Genomic DNA, 19,650 nt, shown 5'->3' on the forward strand with positions numbered 1-19,650 from the left:
TATTTACAAGGTGGATCCCAATATTGTTTGTTCCTGAAGAACGCCATGTCAACCTGGCGTACTAGTCTTCAAATGAAAGCAGCAGATGGCTCCATAACAACAGGACCTATTCCAGTAAGACGCGGAATTTTCCAAGGAGATTCGCTGAGTCCTCTGTGGTTCTGCATGGCCCTGAATCACTTGTCTCCTAGATTGAATTCTATGAACTACGGATTTGCCATCAAAAGCGGCAATAGAACTATGATGAAACTGAATCATCTCCTTTACATGGACGATTTGAAACTCTTCGCATCTACCGAAAAAAAAATGCAACAGATGCTGAAAATGGTGGAAGGATTCTCGGAACACATCAAAATGAAATTTGGACTAGAAAAATGTCGACTGCTAAACATAACGAAAAGGAAAATATAACATGGTACGTTCAAACTCAAGGAAAGTGCAAAAATTGAAGCATTAAAGGAAGGAGACAAATACAAGTATCTGGGCATAAAACAGAAAAGAAAAATCAATCAGAGCCAGATGAAGATTGAGAAGGATAATGAGAACTGGCATTAAGAGCAAGAATCTGAAATAAGCTATTAGGTAATACCTACGCTTGCTCGGCGCTGAGCTACTCATTGGGTATTATCTCTTGTACCACCATCGATTTAGCAGCCTTACAGGGAAAAATAAGATAATGCTGACTAAACACAACAAACATCACCCCAAAAGCTCAATAGAACGGACAGAGCTGCCACGACATCTTGGGGGTAGAGGAATTGTTGATTTGTCCAACCGTATGTCCCAGGAAATTGAAGGACATCGAAAATACTTCCTGACCTTAGTTGCTGCATCAGAACTCTATCGAGTAGTTTGTGTTGCTGATAGTTCTACACCGTTAAAGCTACAGCAGGACCATCTGGAAACCGTCGAACACTCTGCAGAAAGTAAAATGCAGAAACTGATTGGCAAACCTTTCATGGGAGGCACCAGAACGAGGTCAACCATGATTACGTCGACATATCTGCGTCGAAATAGTGGTTGACTTCCGGAAGTTTGTTTCCTGAGACAGAGGGCTTCATATGCTCGCCATCCAGGATCAGGTGATTCCAACAAGAAATTACATGAAGTACATCGCCAAGGATGCCTCAGTGGCGGACGATAGCTGTCGTTATGGCTGTGCGACACATGAAACTATCCAGCACATCACTGGGGGATGTCAGAAGTTCGCGGGCACGGAGTACAAAAATAGACATGATGCTGTTGCCAAGATTCTTCACCAAGAATTGGCACTAAAACACCAACTTCTAAGTTCGAAAAAGGTTCCTTATTACAATCATCATCCGGATGAGGAAAATGAATATCACAAGCTCTACTGATATCGCACTGTTGTCACAGATCGGAAATTAACCCACTATATATATATTGCTCAACAAGAATGAGGACAGAGCACTATTCATCGACGTCGCGATTCCAAATAATAACAATCTTCTAGATAGGCACACTGAAAATATTTCAAAGTACAGAGATCTCGAGAAAAAACCAGGAGACAGTGGAAGCTGAAAGATATCAAGACCACCCCTATTGTCATTTCATCGACAGGTTTGATACCGAAGAAACTACTAGAGAACTTGAGGAAACTTCAGTTGGACGAAAATATTTATAAAGTCATGCAGAAGGCGGTACTGCTCGGAACGGCGAGAACTGTACGCAAGTACATGGGGAATGCCCTCTGCTCCGACAGGAAGTGCGGGTGGAGCAGGAATCCAACCTACAGCAGCGAGACGAGGAGGGACCCGGACCCGACCACCACCACGAGCCCGAAAACCTGGAAAGGGCTCCAACAGAGCTTAATCCTTTTGATATCTGAGATATCTGGGATAGGTGAATTTTCCTCTGGAGAGGAGTGTGAAAGTCGCAAGGCTTAAGTCAAAGAAGATGGTACTTTCAAACTTGGAAATTGATGCCCGAGTGCGAACGTCACTAGATAAATCTCATAGTGGGGGTCTCGGCATTCAATAAGTACGGTGGGAATTGAAACTTGTAGTCTCATCAAGAATATTTTAGATGGATAATTTAAAAAGAAAGAGCAAATTTGTGGATGATCTTTCAAAAGAATTTCTATTCCTTGAAAAAAAATGTTTGGTCAATTCACCATTGCATTTGAATAAAGAAGAGATATTGTACAGCATATTTCAAGTGACAAACATAAAAGATAGTTAATGTAGCAGAGCTGATCAAATATTTCAGACATTCAAATTTTAGGGATGGAGAAGGTTCTCCAGCAACGGCTGAAGCCCTCTTCTCAATCCAAAATGTAATGCACAACCATTGTATAAATATTATTATATTTTCATTTTCATGTTGTGATAAACTTTTAAGTATTATTCCTCTATTTTCAATTAATTATATTTTTTCTTGATATCACCATGCGGGGTAGGAAACTGAGTTGCTGGGAGCATATACCAGGTGAGTCTTAGACTCGTACAAATATTTTAACAGTGAATTCTCGAGGCCAAGAAAAACACTTTCCTCCCTCTTTATTTTTTTTTTGAGTCGGCTCGGTTTAAAAGATGCAGGCTGTTGGAAAACCTTAAAAAAATGTTATTTTCAGTTCTATCTCACAAATGGTTAAAACGAGTGGAATGAATTTCGGAATATAGCTTTCAATCTATTCGATTAATCTTTTTCGAACACAAGATATCACCCACGTCTTCGAGTTTTCTCATTATGTCAATATCATAAAAATACCAAAATTCAAAGAACCCAACTATTGAAACTAGGTGAGTCGAACGCTATCTAATGAATATCTCAACGTTTTGTGAAATAAAAGTATTCTTCATATTTTCTCGTATAATGCGCCGTTTTCGAGTTATTCGATATTTAAAAATGAAAAATATCTATGATATTCGAAAAATTGGATACTGAATGCTCTGTGTGAAAGATCCACAGATGTATAGCCCTGAAGAGTAGCTGAGAACTTCGTATATTGCTGAAACCCCAACGGATTTTGTCAGTTTACGAAGAAGATCTGCTAAAAAAGATGAAAATATAACAGATAACATAAATCGCTCTGAGAATGATGACTTCATACCTGTACGATCAACAAAAAGAAATCTCAGAAGAAAACGAAACATAATTTTGGGTACTAATAATGAAATAGCAGAAAGAAAGGGAAAAAGCTCAGCAATAACTGCATACCCGATTTCTTACAAGCTTGCTCATTTTAACTTGTAATCCATTGGAAATATCCTATTAAGGTTGGATTCATTTGTAAACAGTGCAAATTGTCATTTCCTAGATGTCACCGAGCATTGGAAGTCCTCGGAAGAACTACAGGTCCACGGTATACCGAACTTCAAGTCTCATCTTTCTGTCGGAACAGTGGTCAACATGGTGGTAGTGCTGTGTATTGTAGATCCGATGTGTCTATATCAGCAACTGAAGTCAAGGAGTTTGCGCGTCTCAGCGTTCCTTATTCATTCGAGTGCTCTACCATGAAGGTAAACATTGCCTGTGATAGGGATGTTTATGTAATATCAATTTATAGATCATCTCACCCGACAAGATCCGACCTAGAAGTGTTTTTTGAGAAGTTCACAATTTTACTACAGAAGTTGACCGACATGAATGCTTTTTATTTCATTGCAGGCGACTTTAACATTCATCTAGAGTCCACCAATAACGATCGTAATAAACAAAAGTTTCTTAATATCATCAGCTCTTTTGCTGCAAAATTGGCGATTACTGAGCCCACAAGAATTGATGCTTGTTTAGATAATATCGTAACAAATTATGAGACATTCACTGCACATAATGAACAACCTCATCTTTCAGATCATTCAGCCCAGATTCTCGAGTTCAATTGTTTTTCCTCAGGGGAAAGAGTTCAACGTTTGAAACACGTATGATTTGTGAAACCAATATGAATAAGTTCGCTGACATTATGTCCAGACAAGATTGGTGTTTCATTTATGAGGTTCCTTCGAGCGATGTCAATAAACAAATGTCCTTGTTTCATGATAAATTCGAGAGTATTTACGATGAATGCTTCCCGATCAAAAAGATTAAAAAAACACCAGGCAAATTTAAATCTAAACTCAAACATCCTAATGATAGTATTGCTCATATCAAAAACTTGCTTGATATTCTGTATACAATTTCATCGAAAAACTCAGAATTAAAACCAGTTTATTCTAAGGTTAAAACATTGGTTGATAACCATTTAAGAGAAGAAAAGAAAAAATTAAACATGAACAGATTTCATAGTTCTACCAATAAGTCAAAAACCTTATGGTCAATCGTAAACGAAAAAATTGGAAAAATAAGATTCAATCAGACATTCGCATGAAGGAATCTCCTGATACCATACTTGAGAATTTTAGTCGATATTTTTCCACCTGTAACGGATGTTCTCTTCCTTCTACGATACAAATAATAATAATTTTTTCAATAGATGAGTGGTGTCTAGCCCATAATTTGCGAATTAACATATCAAAGACCATTCGCATTTTGTTTTCTCATTGCCGTTCCCGATCAGTCGATATGTCTGCTTCCCCCCTGAGGAACTCACTAACTAGACAGACCAAGTTTTTGTGTATTACTCTCGACTCACAGCTCTATGGAGAGTAGAGAGAAGGAGAACGATCGACGTACTAAAAATGTGTCCCCGAAAACGGGAAACGTAGGATAGGTGTCGCTGCGATTACAGCGGGTATCGATAAGGGGTGGGGATGCAAGCGTCAATTTGAACAGCCTTCATTTTATTTTAGGTTATGTGTCATCGTGGTTTTTCTGATGATTTTTCAAATACCTTTCTTCAAATCTATATCAAATATGAGTTCTCCGAATTATATGCAATAAAATACAAGTCGAAATCAATGAATTTCAAAATAAATCACTGATCAAAAAAATTGTACCTACTTTTGTTTATCATTGTTTATTGAAAGCAGCTATGTTAGTTGGTTTACCGTAATCTTCAAAATTATATAAATCTGTAGTGAGGAGAAGCACACATCAAGACAACAAAAGGTAGCAATCTCAAATTTATCACTTAAATATTAGAGTAGATTCTGTTTCCAATACTCAGCTGAGAACCGATATAAACCATATATTATGTTATGCCAACAAAATTCTTCAAGAATATTTACTTCTGAACCATGTAGTTTTATTGGTTAGATATTCTTATTCAGAAGAGTCAACTTCTCACGAGGGATGACAATTTCGATTTCGTTTATAATGAATCCATCATCTTTTTGATATCTTCATCGCAAAAGCGCTCTTGACACACAAATTGATTCGGAGTCGATTGTTGGGAAAAGGCTTTTTTTCCAATTTTCTCTCAAAAATGCTCTCGGAAATTTTATCTCTTCTCCTTTTCTTACCGATGCCAAAACACTCTAACACTAGCGCACGCTTCAACATTTCACCATGATCATATTTATGTTGTTCTCTTATCAAAAATCGAAAATAATAATATTCCTATCATCCGTCACCAGGGAAACAGTTCACTCAGCTAACTACAATTTGTTTGAATCAAAATTTCGCACTCTCGTGATGGCCAGCGCGCCTGTTGGCAAAAGCATGAACTACTCTATTGGTACATATTTTAGGGGACAAAAAATCTGTGGTCTCGAAGCAGCGATCGTTCTCCTTCTCTCTACTCTCCATACACAGCTCAGTTGGCAGCATCATACAGAGAATGTAATTGCCAGACTTAGATCAGTGATCTATGCTTTAAGGGTATTGAGATCTGACTCTTCTAAATCTTTTCTGATGGCTGTTTATCATGCGAATTTTCGGTCCATCCTGTCATACGGATTGATTTTCTGGGGTAGCAGTGTGCACGCGGAATCAGTTTTCAAATTGCAGAAAATGGCGGTTCGGACAATATTCGGATTAGCTTATAGACAATCCTGTAGAGTCATCTTCTTAAAGAATGGACTACTTACACTGTTTGGTCTGTGCATTTACAAGTTGATGCAATTTGTCCACAAAAATCCCCAATATTTTCGGAGCTTCGTACGGCCTAGTCTTTATCCTACCCGTCACAATATGTTGGTGTATCCAGTGCATAGACTATCTTCTACCGAAAGGGGATGCTCATACAGTCATACATGGCAGTGAAACTATACAACAGCCTTCTTAATAATATTCGCGAAATAAAAGATTTCAAAACCTTCAAAAGGAAAATCAATTTTTTGATAGATTCGGAACCATATTCTGTGACCGAATTTTTGTTGATTGGGAGCAGTTTGTAGGGTTTACATTCTGTTTTCATTGTCATTTATGTATATTGTATATGTTTTTCGACTTGTTTGTGTTTCATTCTTATAATGATTTAACAAAATGAATAAATTATTGTTATTGTTATAGAGTCACAGATTGACCTAGTTATTCTGAAGGTAATTTTGTTTTCCAGGGGTGTCACAGCTCATTATGAAAACTATGAAATTTATTATTAGAGCCGAATCGGAAAAAATTCTAGATGAAAAAAGTATTACTTTTTACCTCAAGAATCTACTGTTGGAATATTTATACAATTCGAAGGCTCACCCTGTATATTTTATAAATATATACACAACATTCACCAGGTCCGTCCGTCATTGAACTGGGGACAATCTGGTCAGCTTATACATATCTATAAACATATATGGCACTTATCTTTTCATAGCATTGCCTGGAAACATCGGTTTAAGTTGGAGAAGGAAAATATATGGCTAAATGAATGATGATGAGACCTATGGTATGAATTGAATTTCTTTTCACAGGTGTATAGGTCTATGATTTGTTTACAAAAGCAACTTTTCAGAAAAAAGGCCAACTAGTTTCGACTTTCTTTCATAGTCTTCACCAGGGCTCTGAAATAAATCAACACGATCTACAATGAATTCAGAGGATAATGATTACAATAATAAACATTATAGAAACACTCCTAAAAAAAAATTCTCGAACAAGTGAGGAACAGGCTCAAAAATTTCGACTTACATTTTCAATTCTTGTGGTTCTGTTGTCAACTATTGAAATTTTGGAAATGATAACAACTGCTTGCATGGAGGATGTTTAAAAGACTGAAGTTAACATATTGAATTTTCGGAATATGCGTGGATCATGAATTATGATGAACGTCAGCGCACCTGGGATAGAGAACCACTAAATACTTTTGATTTTTCTAATTAAATAATGGTACGCAGTATTTAAATTTTCTATGACGCTTTGTTTATTTATGGAATTTACGTCTTGTTTTATCGATATCATCTCATCCACTATCCTTTTCTTTAAATTTGTTCACCTACCTAATATTTCCACTGAATTATGATCGAAATTAAAGGAATGAAGAAAATTTTGCACATGCTCCGCCAATGCTGTATTATTTTCTTTTTTGTTCTTTAAGAGATTAAGAATTTTGAGTTATTCTCTTTTGTGTACAGAAATTCTATCTTTAAGGTAGCGACCAGTTTGTCCAATATATGTGGCTGGACAATCATTACAGGAGATTTTATATATGACGTTACTCAATAATTCTTTGGGTGTTGCACTTTTAGTTTTTGTGAAAACTTTTCTTAAAGTATTATCGGATTTGAATGCGACATTTATGTTTAATTTTGTGAGAACGTTTTTAATTTGCTCTGCTAAATTTTCGACGTAAGTCATCTTGAAAAAACGTCCAATATTTACTGAGCTCAGGTGATAAATTTAATTTACCGCAGCCATAAGAAAGCAGCTTTAAACACTTCTTGGCCAGTTCATAAGGTAGAGGTTTTCAGGTGTGGGATATACGGTGAGTTTATTCCATTATTCTTATTCAATTCTCATTTGAGCATTGTTCATTATTTCCAGAAAACTACCTTCAAGCTAGGAATGAAGCACGAAGGAAAGAGTATGAGAGCGACCTGAATACTGATTGCGACAGTGAAATCAACCGTAAAGTCAGGCACAAAAAAATTCTCTCATCTGATAATGGATATAGTGAGTCATCAGGGAGTGAATTGATTAACTCACATTCAAAAGAAAAATGCCACAAAAAATTTATAAGTTCATCCAAATTGAGCAGTAGGCCAATCTTAGGAATTGAAGAAGGCGAAACCTCAAGGAAGAATATTTCTTCCAGGCCAACAGCGAAGCTGTGATAAAAACCTTCCTATTATGTGTGTACTTAAAATTTTATCTGACATTAATGTTATTCATTTCAGATGTTGAACCAACCTATGTTCATGCTGCATAAATATGGTGAGAATTAATATTTATGTTCTATAAAAGATAAGTTTGATGAATACGAATTTCAGATCAGATCAGATCAGAATTCGATTCAGAATACAGAAATTTCAATTAAGAATCTACTAACTCAAGTGCTGGACGAATTGCAGTAACTCAAATTGAAGGAACTCACAGAGAAGGACAGGATGGCAATATTTCTGTATTTTCAAAGTTCAAATTTCTTCCTATCAATGATGAGAAACATTTAAAAATACTAGAGGGGTATTTAGAAGCAGAGCAAAACTTTTCAGCTACTGTGAGTGCCCCAGTTATATATTAACAAGATTCCACTTCTTTTAATTTATTAGTCTACATCATATTTTTGTTTTAGATCGATATTTGTGCTTTTTTTCCCATTCTTTCACGAAATGGAAAAAAAGCACAAATACGCCACTAGAGCCAAGGAACACCTGATCGTGCCCTCGTTGAGGTTCTCATACCTTCAAAGAAACTCTTTACATACCCTGGTGAAAATTTACAATAAAATACCTGATAAAATCAAACAGCTGCCTCAGAAGAGGATGGAGAGAGTACTTTTCAACTATATGAAGGACAGACCATACTATTCATTGAATGAATTTGTAAATGCTTGATACTTGACTGTTTTTAAGATATCTTGTTTAGAGATAACTTGTTTATGATTGTATATGTTTATGTCTATTGTTTCTGTTTTAAATTGATATATTGACTAGCTCTGCACCCTAACAGGGTTATTTGTATTGGAGTATTTAAATTAATGATGATGATGATGATAAATTATCCAGGCTAGGAGGCAGATGCAGTTATGATTTTGTAAAAAGATGTATGAACGCAATACTCACCAATTCCTTCGCAGCCGAATTCAGTTGGCAAGGAATGAAAAAAAAAAAGTTTTCAGCAGCTTAAAATTGGCAAAGGTGCTAATTGTTAAGTGATGATCTTCTTATAATGTAGCTTATTATCGCGGTTAGTTTCACTAGAAACTTCTGTTATATATAGTAAAAATAAGAAAAACATATTCTGTGCTACTGTCGAGGAACACAGAATTTGAGACCGGCACTGCCAAAGATATTACACATAAGATGGAGCATCCCTATACTGGAATGTTGTGTCCTCATAATAAACACTGGATGTTTACAAACAAACGCGGCAATAGTAAATAGAAACCAGTGGCGTAGTTGAAAAGTTGTAAATAATGATATGTAATATTTTTGATTATAGCGGTGTGAAGAATATTTATGATGGGTATATATGAATTCGATAATTCCATCAATTCGTTTGAAAAATAAAATTGTTTTATATAATTTCTCCTTAAATTGAACTGAAATGACCTGAGGCACGACTTTTTTTCGATATAACTCCGAAGTTTTAAGGAAATTTTCGCACAAATGGTTGTGATATTCCGTAAAAAAAATTATTTTACTGCTTGCAGACCTCCCCTATTCAATCCTGGAATATCAATTCGGGTTACCAATCTGAGGCACGAAGTTTTTCCGATATATCTCCTAAGTTTTTACGGGTGTGAAAACGAAATACATATTCTCACAAATTATTGTCGACTATTCAAAATTCATATTTCGTGAAAAAACTTCGGGACTCAGATTGGCGTTTCTTACAAAAAAAAAATTTGTTTAGTATGGTCCATAATATTGCCATACATCGAGGTATTTCAGATTTAATGTGTCAAAGGAAATTTTTTGATAAAGGTAGATTCCAGTTAAAAGAATTGCTAAACCAGTGATGTGAGGAAAAATTTATTTTTTCAATAATACCAAAAATACAGATTCGATCATGTTGATAGCTATTACTTCAGTAGTAAATAATATGTAATATATCCTTAAATTTTGTGCTCTACGTTTTATTTAGAAATAATTCATTATTTGCTTCTGTAGTCGAACAATTCTCAAAATAGTTAATGCATTTTCATCAAAATTATACTTAGAAATTAAGTGATTGAATGTTCTATTAAATGATTGGAAACTTAATACTTACAAAAAATTCCTTTATAAAAACAATAATCATGTAGCTCAACATTTATATGCAACATTAATAATACGTGGGACTAATTAGAAAGCATAATTCTTTTGTTTTGTTGAACATTACTAAATTCATTGCTTGAACTTGAATCGAGTATTAATTTGTTTTCAACCATATTGCACAATTGAATATGTGGTGAGTACCACACTATTACAAGATAAAAATTATCCATAATTTTTAGTACATATAGATCTAGAAAATAAAATATATAAACGAAACAATAGAATTCTGAAAGCTTGACAACATGACAATGGACAGATACTAACAAATTTGAAAATAAGGGAAATACATGTAGTTTCTTTGATGAGGGGTATCAACAGACTGGTACAATCATTGCGATTTTGAAAGAAAATAATAATAACAATCCATGTCTTAAAATAATCATAATTGTATACCACCATTTTGTTGTATTCAAATATGAGATAGAATAAATGACTTTGCAGCACCTTTTTATCTACAGCTTGATCTTATGCAAGAAAAAGGTAACATTCCTAAAATATCTTCTCAACAGTTTGTTTGCATTATCTGCCAATGAAGCACATTTTGCTCACACTCGTGAACACTGCAATAATTCCATAAAATGCACTAAATGTGCAAATGTGATGCCCTCACCATCACACCAAGTGTAGCAGTCAGCTTCCACCAAAGTGTGCAACATGTGGATCTGGAGAACATGCAGCGTGGTCCCTCAAATGCCCACGCAGACCTATTAAACCCGTCGAAGAAATACCGAATAATCAGATCAAGCCTATAAATAAGAAATCTATAGATATTGACACCGCGATAACCAAAAACACCAAGCTACATTCGCCGATAACAGTTCATGATATGATTATAGATACATATATCTACAAACTAAACAAGAATAATAGCATTAATAGGGAGGAGCTGATTGCAAAGCTGAGGAAAAGTTTCATCAGCCAATATTCTGTTGACACAATAGCACATTTCTCGGGAAATCGACTCTACCTATTGATGTTCGACCTAGAAAATCCAACGGCTTCTTCTCCAACCCAACCAATCCATGGAACCAATAATGTTCAAATTCACGTCGACACTTAACATAATCTCTTCACAAACCTTTTAGGGCTTTCACTCCCAATCTCTGAAACAAAATCAATTAAAAATGAAATCAACGATTTGCTCCTGCGTGAATTCTTGCACTAATTTGTCAGGAGCAAATTAACTAGAAAAAATTGTTGCCTGACAATGAACTCAAAATAAATAACGTTGAAACTATAATTTTTTCTAGTTAATTTGCTCCTGACAAATTAGTGCAAGAATTCACGCAGGAGCAAATCGTTGATTTCATTTTTAATTGATTTTGTTTCAGAGATTGGGAGTGAAAGCCCTAAAAGGTTTGTGAAGAGATGCAAAATCCTCCCAAAATAAACTTAACATAATGTACAGAAATCTCAACAGCAACACTCCAAGGAAACTTTTGATAAACAACACAATTGAAAGAAATGAGATTAATTGTGCCTTATTTGTTGAAACGAAAACTAATGACGAAAGCAACACAAAATACAGAAATTGGAATATCATACAGCGGAATGGGAATATTGTAAACACAAACACCCGAGGAGGTAGTCTAATTCAAGTACATCAAGGTTTGAAAATGAGAAAAAAAATCCTCCTACAGTGAACAACCCTCTGAACGAAGTAACACATTTCTCTATCCCTTTTCAGGAAGACAAACTACATATCTTCTTGGTATACATACATCCAAATTCTCTCATGGAACAAACTCTTTTTAACAAAGCCTCTTTATACAAATATGCGCTCATCGTCGGAGACTATGTCAATTGCAGAAAAGCCAGGCAATTGAAAGACTTCGTAAATAACTCTTCTTTTGGAATGGCAACCACTCCTCCAACGTTTAGATGGGCCAATAATCCCGATACAACTCCAGATCGAGTGTTTTACACACGAAATCTGAAGAATAACATCACTGCAATAATTACCCACCCTGATCTTGGAACAGAACATGACACCATTGAAATAACCATCGAATTGAACAAACCAATCATTGAAACACAATCAATTAAGAAAAATTTGAAGAAATGTGACATGGAGAAACTAAATTCTAAGTTGGAGGATTATTTGAATGCAAAAGCAATGGAGCCAATAACTGAAGACATGATCTCTCAATTCAACATCACTCTAACATCCCTAGTGCTTGAAAACAGTCCAGACGTGAAGTCAAAAAACTATGTCCATGAACTCCCACCTTACATCATCAAAATGATAAAAAGGAAGAGGAAAATGCACAGAGATTATCTTCGAAACCCAAACCCACACTTCAAAACCGAGTTGAATAACTACAACAAAGATATCCAGAACCTGATACGACAATTCAAGGAACATAAATGGATGGAAGTTTGCAATGAGATAAAAGAAAGCAAGGGTAAAAATTATTGGCAGCAGATTAAAAAATTATCTGGTTACAAGGAAAAACTATATCCGGACCAAGGAGATATAGGAAAGGAGGCGCAAGTGCGGATCGGCTGCGTCCAATGACGTCACACTAGCGCGCATTGGCGTAGATAGCATCAAATATTCCTCTTTGATAGCACAAACTAGTAGAAAGCGTGCAAAATGGGAGGTTAGAGGTTAGATGTACATTTTTAGGCAAAATGATGTGATCTGTAGAGAAAACGTTGGTTTTTAATATATCGGATCAGAAACTCTAACATCCAGTTATGAAATCGAATTTATTACAAAAATATCTGATACAGTATACGAGAACAGTTAGTGCGGGCATTTAAACCAACAGCAAGTTCAGTACTGAAGGCATATGATCTAAATGATAGGAAGAAAAAATTTCGCTATATGATTATCCGACCGAAATATACCTGTGGAAATGAATGCAGTGGGATAACGAAAACTGCATGACAATATAAAAGATTATGAATCATGAATATCATGATTTATATAGGAAGGACAGATGAGTAAAGATGAACTTTCAGGAAATATGTGAGAGGACTGTATTAGTATAAACATAAGATGTCTAATTGATGAACAAGTATGATAGTGTAAAGCAATTCAGTTTTTCGTAAGTATGATATTAAGAACTTGTCAGAAATGTGATAAAAACCAATCTATTATTTCAATAACTCAGGAAGGCTGGGTATATAAAATAATTTTCCATTATTACATGTGCTCCTTGTTAACTTATCTCGTAACATAATCAGTTCCCATTGAAATGTTTAACACATACCCTAGAATCTAGGGTAAGCATGGGCAATGCAATACCACATTGCAATACCTAAGTCAAAAACTGATAAACACGTTGTAAGAAACTACCGTCCAATCACCTTGTTTTCTGTTATAGGAAAGCAGTTCGAACAGTTAACAAAAAACTTGTTAGATAAAGAAATTGGCCAGAAAATACCGAATCATCAATTTGGCTTCAGGGAAAAAAACTCCACCGTCCACCCAGTTACAATTCTAACATCGAATGTTCAGACCAACAAACTGATGGGAAAATATAGTGCTGCACTATTCCTTGATATCAAGAAAGCCTTTGACAGCATCTGGCACAAAGGACTCCTATACAAACTGTACAAATTGAAATGCCCTGACTATCTAATCTGGTTGCTGAAAAACTACCTGACGAATCGTTCCTTTCAGGTTAGGGTGGGAAACCACTTATCCTTCCTATTCAACAATGAACAAGGTGTCCCTCAAGGTTCGCTACTGGCTACGTTGCTGTGCAAGGTGTATTGTTATGATATCTACAACAACGACACACAACCTGAGATGTACATATTACAATTTGCGGATGACAACGCCCTTATCAGTCATGGCAATTTCCGTGCAAAAACAGTAGATAACATACAGTGGTTACTGGATAGGACGATATCATGGCTTAATACATGGAGATTGCAAGTGAACCCCGACAAGTCCCAATTTATCATCTTTAATCACAAGATCACGCAAAACTCGCCTAAACTGATTATGGGAAGATCAATTATAGAATGTAAAGAGAGTGCAAAATACCTTGGTGTAGAGATAGACCGAAAGATGACCTTCAAAAACACGCGAACATCATAAAGAGAAAATGCATCAACAGGAGCAAGCATTTCAGGAAACTTACATACAAAAATTCTGGTATCAACAAGAAAACAGCAACGCACATATACAAAACAATCTGTCGCCCACTTCTGGAATACTGCCATCCAATATACCTCACGGCAAATAAGACCACCACTAGGATTCTTCAAACAGCAGAGACTACCTCCTTAAGAGCCATAACAAAGATGAGACATCCCCGTAAACCTCTTCATAATCCCCCAAACTCTCTCCTTTATGAAATAACGGGAAGAATACCTATAAACTCACGTATGGGTGAGCTCGCCAAGAAGTTTGCTCAGAAAGAACACAATGAGGAAATCTTACAACAATTTTGTGTGGAAAGAGATCATGATGGGGGCACCAGGAGAAAGTTCCCGCTGCACACAATATGGGAGGAGATACAGCAATTATAGATTTTTTTCTTTTGATGGGGGTCATAGGCCTTTTGTCTGAAGATGCTGATGTGTTACTTGAACTGAAATCAAAACATTAAATATTAAGGAAGAGTGATATCGCCTTTACGGCACTGAATAAATCAATGAGGATAAATTCAGATGCATACCACCCGACGATATGAATATCGACAAGTGTTACGATCTGAATTGAGTTCCATCAATTCCAAATGTTCTCCACCGTGAAAAAATGCTATGTTGCTCTGATGAGGCCAAATGAGGCCGAAACCATGGTCAGCATCTGCTTTTCTTCGCTGGAACGTACTCCATTTGGGGCCTTGACGATGGCAAATTGGCCAGCTCAATTCAGATCGTAACACTTGTCGATATTCATATCGTCGGGTGGTATGCATCTGAATTTATCCTCATTGATTAAATATTAAGGTTCTTATTACGTAAAATTCATAATAGTAACATTATTTAAATGATTTTACTCAATACATTCAAAATATTCAGTACACTCATCAGGATCAGGCGATGAAATCCTGGATGGAATAGCTTCCGTTTTCAAATATTTTGTTTCTAATATAAGGATGAAATCTCCATAGAAATGGTCAGAGCAAACATACCCATTTGGAAGATTTTGTAATTTTCAGTTTTAACTGGTCCATCCACAATCTTTGTCGAGCACCATCACTAGGCATTCTAATGAGAGGAAAAATTCTCTGGTGATGTGTTAAAAAATACTAATGAAAAGAGCTGAGTCCCAAGCCAGTGACAACTGTTGTCTATGTCCCAAGCTACGCCTATGGAAAAACAATGTTTGTTATTGTTTACTTACCAGTGCACGGATTTCCCTCTGCCTTTACTTACGATTTTTTGCAAACCACTCAGCGATTCACCGTTTTTGCAGTTTATCGTTCCAAATAATCATTGTCTACCACCATTCTCACATAAATCGCCTAATAACAACGTCTGTTTATTTAGATTTAAGAATATGTGAACATGTCGAGCATTCCAATTCGGCATCATTCGAATAGCTTCGGAAAAAACGATTCTTTCAACCAATCGTTGCATGTGGTTTATTGTTGCCCATGTCTAGTAGCTTTGTTTTTCCAAAAGCACATTTTTGCAAAATGGCCTTCCTTCTGGCACTGCATACAGATTTGGCGAAATGCTGGAAATTCTCTAGGAGGATGTTCAGTTCCACATCTACTGCATTTTTTATTTGTTTTCGAATAACGTACAGCATCCACTTCTTCATTATTGCTGTTGGACTGGAGCAACTCTACATTTTTTAAGGTGACCTCAATGCTCTTGCAGTAGTCCTGTATCTTCTCTAAACTTAAATCATTTTCAAGTAACAAGTGTCTTTGTACCTGTCTATCCTTGATTCCTAGGACTAGTCGGTCCCTCAACATCCTGTCTTCAAAACTTCTCTTGCATATTTGATTTTGACGGACAAAAGAACAAAACTGGGGTGGGGACAAGTATAGTATGTCAAATTATAGACCTGTATCATTTATATTTGTTGGGACCGATTCGAAAATGGTAAAATATGAATGGGTGCGAGTTTCAAAGGGTACTCTGAACCTGATTAAAGATGGAAAATATTATATTGAGTGGACTGTAAAATTATTAATATACGTATTTCCCAACACAACACGAAGGAACAAGTGTACAGTCAATTAGAAAAGATAGCCTTACCTTCTCCAGAAATAGATGATTACCAAGGACCTTATCTTGACAACCACTCCTCGAACCAATTGATTGAACTCAACAACGGCACGGTCCTGAAGTTGGAGGGCTGAAGAAAGACTTTTACACTTGCTCTTTGTGACCTTTCCTTAGTCACGCCACTGATCACACTCAAAGTGAAAACTCACTAACTTTTAGACTTGTGACTATTTTTCCGAAATAATTTTGAAATGAAAAATGATCGAAAGATCAAATTCCATTGGAAGCTGAATTCATTTGGAATTTTATTAGGCAAAGGAAAACAATAGGAAATGGATGCTTATGCTAAGAATCTGAAGTAATCTCTCTGATTGACAAAGGATTAATTCAATGTGTAAATCCCGCCGCGGTCATGGATGTTTGTGAATGTGTGGAAATGTGAGTGTCTTGAAATTAAAATTAATATAGTGGAGACTGGGCACATGACCAAACGGTCGAGCCCATGCGTCAATGACGCAAATAGACAAATGAATGAATGAATTCAATGTGTAGAATGAATATGCGCCGTCGTAAGGAAACCTACAGCTGGTAGAGTGGTAGCATATTGTAAATAAACTTTACCGTGGGATAATTAACTGAAAGATGAAACAATTTCCTATTCGGAAATTCGAAATATTTTTAAAAACAATTAAATGATCTGATGTTCACTTTGGCGTGAACAATATCTAATTCAGCTAAAATTTTTGAAAAAATAATTCACTTAAGGAATTCAAGCTTTATTAAGAAACACAATTTTATATGAAAAACACAGTATGGATTCATGGAAAAATTGGGAACTAAGGACGCTTTGTATTATTTGACTAACTTAATATACCAACGAATTTATAGAAGCGTGGTCAGCTGTAGTCTTTTTAGATTTGGCAAAGGCCTTTGATACGGTCAATCACAAAACTTTGCTTTCAAAATTGAACTATGGAATTAGAACACATCAGCTTCTCACTTTTTTTCATTTAGAAAGAAGATGCCATCGGGTGGAGTTTGACAACGTTGTAGGCGACTATTGCGAGGTAAGTACAGGAGTTCCCCAGGGCACTGCTTTGGGACCGTTATTGTTTCGCTGATATGTAAATGATATGCTCGTGACTGTACCTGATAATTCAGTAATTTCTTTCGCAGACGACATCGCTGTTGTGTCGACTGGTAATAGTTGGAAGGAAGTTGAAGACAATATGAACTGAAAGAAATAAGCGCTTGTTTGTCGTCAAACAAACTCTCTGAACATCGATAAGACGGTCTATGTAACTGATATGGTCCAGTTTACTCTGAAATTCAATAGAAGTAATTTTTTTTTCAAATCATCTAATCAAGAGTAAATTTTTGTATTAGTTTTATCATTATTCTTTCAGTGAATGATATTCGAATCAAAGAGTTTAGAGTCCGAATCAAAACTTGAAACAATCATACCGGAAAAGATGAGGAGTCCATTATCGTCGCTTTTGTTTTTCGGTCCTGAATTTTCGGGGTGTGTTTCCTTGTCATTCGAACTGAAGCAGGGAACGTTGAAGCGAATTAAGTTTTTTGTGACAATCAAAAAAAGTGTTTAACACGATATTCGTGCGAGAACAACATGCGGCCGATGGCAACCTAGAGCCAACTATGGAATGCACGGAGTTCAGGAAAACAGGTATATCGAGGTCCCCTCTGGGTCCTTGTGATGGGTGTCCAGCGAGGATCTGTAAGTCATGTTCGGAGTTGCACCCCTCTGAACTTGCAGTCCTGGAAATTGGTAAGCGCCTTATGACATTTTACTGCCGGGGATGCCTTAAGGGAAAAACGTTTCAATTGTTTGAAAATACCATTGAAGATAAAAACGCAATAATAAATAGCAAGGAAAAAGTGATAGACCTTCTAGAACAGAACCTGGCGACAGCCAGGGAGGAGTTGATGAACACGTCATTTAACAACACGAGAGCATATTCAGAAGTGTTGAATTCCACCAAGCCTTTGGAGGAAATCAAAAGGGAGAAAAATGTCCCCCTGATAATTTGTAAACCTTATTCAGATCAAGATGTTATGAAAACTAAACAGGATCTCATAACAAAATAAAAAATCAACGCAAAACCAATCGGTATAATCTCGCTGAAAATGAAAATCGGGGGAACAGTCTTGTTAATATGTAATTCGGAAAAGTCACATGAGGAAATGAAGACGGAACTCGTGGAAGATATGAAATAAAGGAATCAAGACTACGGCAACCAGAAATATTCATATCAAACATTGAAAAGGACATAAAGGCGGATGAAGTCATAGAATCGATGAAGAACCAAAATGATTCCTTCCGCGAAGGTGACCAAATTGAGATAGCCGTGTTAAAATCAAATAAGAAAAAAACTTGTCAAAATTGTACGTTGCAATGGAACCGCCTTCAAGAAAATGATCCATATAGGCAAAGTTTATATAGGACTGAGACTTTGCGAGATAAGTGAGAATGTGGCAGTCACTAGATGTTACAAGTGTTTCAAATTCAATCATATATCGAGGGACGGCAGGTACACTGGACCTGACAAGTGTTCCTATTGTGTCGATAGTCATCACTACACAAGATGCAAATCCCAGGAGGAGACATGTATTAACTGTGTGGAGAGCAATAGAAAATACGGAACTAACTATCCAATATCCCACTCAGCTTTGGATAGGGATTGCAAACTATACAAACTACAAATGGATAAACAGAAAGAGCGTACAGACTACAGTTCAGTCAACATTGTCGTTAAATAGTGGAGAGGTATTTTCGAGAGCTTGAAGGATAATAGGTGAATTTTAAAACCCAATTTGTGCAGGACATAAATCAACTGAATAGTTTGTGTGGTGAAATGAAGGGCTCTTTTTTTCCACATAAATATACACAGTGTCAATTAAAACTTAGATGAACTAAAAATTGTTCTTTATAAAATTTATAAGAGCTACGTGTTCAGTACTGACTGAAACTTGGCATTTGATGAACCCTGAAATATTCAGTATACCACAATGCGATTTGATATATAATAGTGGAAAAATCAATCAGAATGATGGGGTTTTGGTATATATAAAATCACTAGCTGTTGAATGTTCAACCCTTTATCGTTCAAGTTCATATAGAAGACCGGAATTACATATATTCTCACTCATAGCAGCATGGGGATTATGCAGACATTCAACAGCAGTATGGAAGACAGACTACTGTAGATTTGAAGTCCTGGGCAAATCACAACAT

Source organism: Coccinella septempunctata, chromosome X (genome assembly GCF_907165205.1).
Source record: "Coccinella septempunctata chromosome X, icCocSept1.1, whole genome shotgun sequence".
Classification (NCBI taxonomy): Eukaryota; Metazoa; Arthropoda; class Insecta; order Coleoptera; family Coccinellidae; genus Coccinella; species Coccinella septempunctata.